A 6,120-nucleotide genomic window follows, 5' to 3' on the forward strand; every position below is an offset into this window, starting at 1 on the left:
GTGTGTGTGTGTGTGTGTGTGTGTGTGTGTGTGTGTGTGTGTGGTGTGTGAACTACTCACATAAGTTTAAAGCTGTAGTTTACATTCTGAATAATTAAGTCATACAAAAAATTATATAAATAGATTTGAATATTCTGAAATGCTTATTTTTGCTTTTTAACTAAACTGACTTTTAACGTTAAAAATAAATATTTTTCAAATACTAGATAGCACTATTAAATTAAACTGAAATATAACAAATTTTCTTATTTAAATATAAAAACAGAAACTTTGTAACTTTTTCAATAAGCAGCAAATAATTTTATAATTTTGTAATGATAACTTTGCAATTGCAATGACAATTTAATTTTGCAACATCAAAAATAATTTTATAATTTTAATAATAATCAACAATTATATATTATATATGTTTGACAACATTAAAAATAATTTTATAATTTTAATAATCATCGTTAATATTGTAACATTATCTGTGGTTCTATCGCTAATATTATTGATAATATTAACGGATATTCAGGTATGCCGAATTATATTGTGTGTTCATGGTCTGACTCTCAGCGTGAAATATCCTTACCTTTTCGAAACATATATTATAAACTGACAAACATACAATACAATTCAGTATCTATACCTGAAGGCTACAAAATTTTTTTCTTTTATGATACAGATACAAATATATAAGTAAATACAAAAATTTTATTTACTAAATTTAATAACGTACGTTACTTTATAATATTCAGATACCGTAAAATAAAAAGAAAATATGGATTTAAATGTATCAAATATGCATTTTCTTAAAAAATTGCGCAGTGTAGGGTTTAGTAAAGATGTAGGTAGCTCGACTTTTTACTGAATTTGATAATTTATTTCTTTTAAAAATAATTTCTTTGTATATATTAGATAAGTTTATGTTCCATACAAAAAAAAATTAGATCTCATTACGACATATTAAAAGCAATAAGAAAAATTACTATCTTAGAAATGTTGCATGCTAAATAAAATTTCAAAATAATTTGAATACTCTCTTTTAAATATTACTAAATATATATAGAATAAGATTAAATCTTTTATATGCGAGTTAGAGTATTACGGTTGTATCTATTTTATTTTGTCCGATACTATAGAGAGGTAGTGGTGGTAACTGTCACCGAAGACAATTTATGTTAATGACTGTTCGTAACCGAGGAGAGCCGAGGTTGCTCGACAGAACAGTCTGCAGGTCGCCGTAGCAGCGGTCGGACACGAAGCTCTTTGCTCGACTTTCGAATTCTCCCCACTCTCCATTCCTGAATTCACCACCTTGTGTCCTGACTGTTCCATCCCTACGATGGCGACGCCCAGCGTCGATTCGTGCGCAATTTCATCCCTAGCTTGGAGATTCGTTCTCCTATGGACGCCTGTGCGTTTATTGAATGGAAATCGTTTTGTGATTAATAGTGAATCGACATAGATTTGTGCTTTATTAAGGATACTTTTATGAGCAGTATTGGTAAGTCTTCGTTCTCATTTTTTTTTCTGTTAAAATTTATTCATTGTTATCTATGAGAGAAGTGGCGAAATCTAAATTTAATGACGCAATAAACTAAAGTACTGCTCGAAACTTGAGCTCAAAATCCATAAAAGGATACAATATGTTTTGATTCTCTTACGAAAATAATGCTACTTTAACTAATATCGATGGAGATGAAAAGATTTTGATATATACGATAAATCTATATTCTACATTCTTAATACTATTCTATTTCTCTCTTATTCTTAATATTATCTATCAAACGAGAACTGAAAATGGACATAGATACGGAAAAATAATTTGCTTTAGCCTATAAAGTTACAGGCATTGGATAATTATTACATGATATAATATTGTTATTTGCTTTATGTTATCTTTTTTCAAAATCTGTGAAAAGAAGTATTATCTGTTTTATATAACCACATTACTTCTTGTGTACATAATTACATTATGCTAGATAATACATGCAATAAATACATGAAATTAATGATGTGTATTGTCACAAAAATATACAAAATTAAATATTATCGTATTTTTATTTTATTTTAATTAGTATAAAATAAAAATATCTTAATTATTATTACAATATTTACAGTAAAAATAACACTTTATATATATATATATATATATATATATATATATATATCCTTTAAAAAATTGCATAAATAGAATTCTTTTATTCAAACTAAATAATCTTAATAATTCGTTTATCTGATAGATTAAAATGTGATGCAAAGCATACAACGTTGTATAATTGTAACGTTGTATAATGTATTGTGTTTTTCCGTTAGATAACTTAATATCACCAAAAAATAGTTCTATTTGATTAAAATAATAATCTAAACCAGGCCTGTCCAATTTGAGCTAAAACGCAAAGTCATCGACGCAAAAAAATACAATGTAAGATTTCAGGGACTGTAAAGTATTAATAAGCGTCACTCAGATGCGTATCAATACTTTACAGTCCCCGAAATTTTACCCACATTGAATTTTTTGCTTCGATTTTTGGCTTTACATTTTGGCTCCGGAGCTCAAACTGGAAAGGCTTGATCTAAACAGAGAAATTTAAGAGAAATAAAACAGAATTATTCCTTTGCTGAAAGTTTAAATTCAGTCGTATGAAATTATGAAGCTATACACCTAATGATTCTGTTTTCTTTTTTACATGACATCTTTAGAACATCGTTTTGATGTATTTTGGACGAGAAAAATAGGTATCATTAGCATAACATCAATAGTCAAAACGAAATATACTCCAGCACGTAAAAGGCATCAGGCGCGGTGGCGCCGACGGTGGCGAATTTCGTGATGTCCATATAGCCTCTCGCAATCTGGCAGGATGCCGATCGATTTGCACAGTGTTCCTCACGCGCAACACGGTTCCATTTCAGTTCATTTCATAGCTCGCACTGATAGCACATTGTGTATGTAATTACACAACAAAAATTATTACGAATCGGTGTAGATTTTTCATTTAAAATTTGCAGCCGGTCTGTGCAAAAAATTACGTGTCTTATTTTTACGAATAGAAAAACTTACACAAAATTAATATAATTGATTACAGCTGGCCTAAACGTTTAAAGAAAAAGAATCACTTTGCACGTTATTATTACTTGTTTGATTTTTTAATATTTTACGCATTATGTAAATGTTTGAAAGAATCTAATTAGACATCAGAATGAATCACTAATTAATTACTGATTTAATTGCGATTTTTTTGTGTTCTATTACATTCTTACAATTAGTATAGACATAGACAAATTCTTTGATAATTTAAGTATTAATTTAATAAATATGTATTTAAGAATTCTTTTAAATATTAATATTGTTAACTAAAAGAGAGATCTGGAAAGATATAATCCTTTTTACGTTTTTATAAATAAAATATTATTTATAGGTATTGCGTTTGCAATTTTTCACAAAATATATGTCTGCTAAATGCATACTAAATCATGAAATACATCTTCCACAGTCTTCTACAAAAGCGTGTAACATTTGAAGCGAGCATGTGTGCACACGAGAATAAACCGGCTGTGAATCCAATCAAGGACTTACGGCGTCCACATTCCACATCTAACCTTCTTATCTCTAAATATGTTGAGTATATCTTATTAAAAAGATTTATTTCTAGAATAATAATTTATATTTTCTAACAATTTTTAAGCAAAACAGATTTACTAATTCCTTAATAATTTGTTTTGATCATTCTCTATATCTTTTACCTATATTTTTTTAGTGCGTAAGAAAAATTAATTGATTTCAAATAAATAATATTTTTCCGACGTATAAGATTATATATATATTGAGAGAAAAAAGGATAAGTATGTGTGTTTGTATGTATATGTATGTGTTTATTTTGCAACCGTAAAATGGCACGTGAATGAACAAGAGGTAGCGTGACACGACAAAGCGTTAAGTGATCGATGTTCGTCTTGTGAGAAGGCCACCGTGATTGCTATATATTTAATAGGGATGTTACCGCCAAATATCCAAACAGCACGTGTCAGGCACGTGTATTGGTCTTTTATCATTGATATTATCAATTTTGTAATAATATATAATCAAATTTATATTAGAATTTTATTGATAGCAATTATGTGACTTAAAATGTGCAAATTATTTTTGAAATTTCATATAAAAACCTTTAAAAATAATGTATTAAGATTTATCCTTAATAATTTGAGAGATAAAATTACTTGATATACATGCAGTATACATATAATTTTTTCCACTATAAGCCTATATTAACGTGCGCGTTCCACTCAATTTTATAATTCTTGCAATTAGTATAATTATATTAAACCACCAGTGTGTCATAAATTAACACGTTTTCGCAAGAAATGATATCATGCTGTGCATGGGAATACAAAGTCCTGTTAATTTTTTTTACAAGGTGATAACGCAGTCAACTCTTTTCATTATCATTTCGGGGCATTTGTCGCATAATCATACGTGAATCTTTGTTATAAATATGTATGAATATAAATCTACACATACGGCGCTTGTAGATATAAATTTAGTATACTGAGTAAAACATTTTCTTTCATTAATCATTATCATCAATAGTCGCACATTATCATTTTATTATAAATTATTATTATTATAAATTAAAATTTAAATATTTTAATATTCTCTAATATACGTGTAAGTTGATTCATAAGAGTTATATTTGAAATTTCCTTATAGGGAACAGAGAGAGCTCTGCTCTTCTGACTTTTTCTATTTTCGGTATCGAAACAGGTATCACGGTCCGTTGTAGGTAATAGGTCTCGGATAATGGCGACCTATTTGACCTTCGGTTTCGTAGCTATCCTGCTGCGTATTTCCAACTTCTTCCAAGTTTTTATCTTCGAGATTTTGTACAACTGTGTATGCTATAATAGATACTTGCTAACATTCCGGCATTATACGATAATATTCCATATAGTGATTATTTCGTAATTGTGGTTATATCAAAATTAATATTTTTTTATGATTTTGATGTCAATATATGTGTATAATATTACATTTTTATATGTTAAAATATAATATAAATCACATAACGCAATTATTAATATTGTGTTGTTCTTAACAACAATTTTTATTGGAGACAATAGACAATCTTAATATTATTTATTTTAAAATAAATTATTAAAATTAATTAATATTGTTTTCTGGATTTATAGTATATCGCAGAATTAATGCTGCTTACATTATTGCAAGTCCGTATATTAATTATAATCTTTAGTAATTACAACATTTAAAAAATTATAATTAATTTCTTAATTAAGAGTTGTTCTTATTCTTTATTTTAATTGTATCGAGTTGCTCTGATAAAGACGTACTATTGTGGGTGGATTCGCTTATTATTGTAATACAAAAGCCACGAGTTCTTCACGGATGCTGCAAGCTCTCACGTGGATTTCATTTCAGGATCGCTTATAAAATGGTGCTGAAGGGAGAAGGAGGGTGAAGGGGAAGAAACACGAGGGGAGAAGAATGGAGTTATGGAGCGACTAGGGAAGCGAAGGGGAAGAGAAAGATGCCGGCTGGCAAGCAGATGGTTGCCCCGTTTATTGGTTTATTCGTCGGTTCAGCCATGACGTTCCGTCCGGCCATGAAACAAGCCGGAGATTCTCCTTGTGTTAGAGAATATCAAGCAACGAGGCTACAACTGCTCTTCCTATTAAAATGCATCTATAAGCTACTTACTCGCGTAGTAAGTATAATCGTTAGTATAAACTATAGTAAATGTAATTTAAAACTGGTGATTATATTTTCGATAATAAGCTCACATGTAAGATACTTTATTGTTTTTTCATTTTTATTTATTTATTTTTATAACGTCTATCAGTAACATTATTTTGCATTAATCGATTTTTATTATTTTACAGATTTTTCGCAGACATTTTGCATTATTTCTACCATGATGAATTTATGAATTATATATCAATAAGAAGAAAGGTCTATAAATTTTGAATGTATATGTAAGTAATAAGAGAATCTTTAAAATCAGTTCCTGTTACAAGAGAATATATGTTATTTTGTTTTGCCAGCTGTTATATCTTAAAAGCAGCAGTGTTATTATATTGATAAATATTTCTTCACACATTATGTTTGCTGCCACTGTG

Source organism: Trachymyrmex septentrionalis, unplaced genomic scaffold (genome assembly GCF_001594115.1).
Source record: "Trachymyrmex septentrionalis isolate Tsep2-gDNA-1 unplaced genomic scaffold, Tsep1.0 scaffold80, whole genome shotgun sequence".
In the NCBI taxonomy this organism is placed as follows: Eukaryota; Metazoa; Arthropoda; class Insecta; order Hymenoptera; family Formicidae; genus Trachymyrmex; species Trachymyrmex septentrionalis.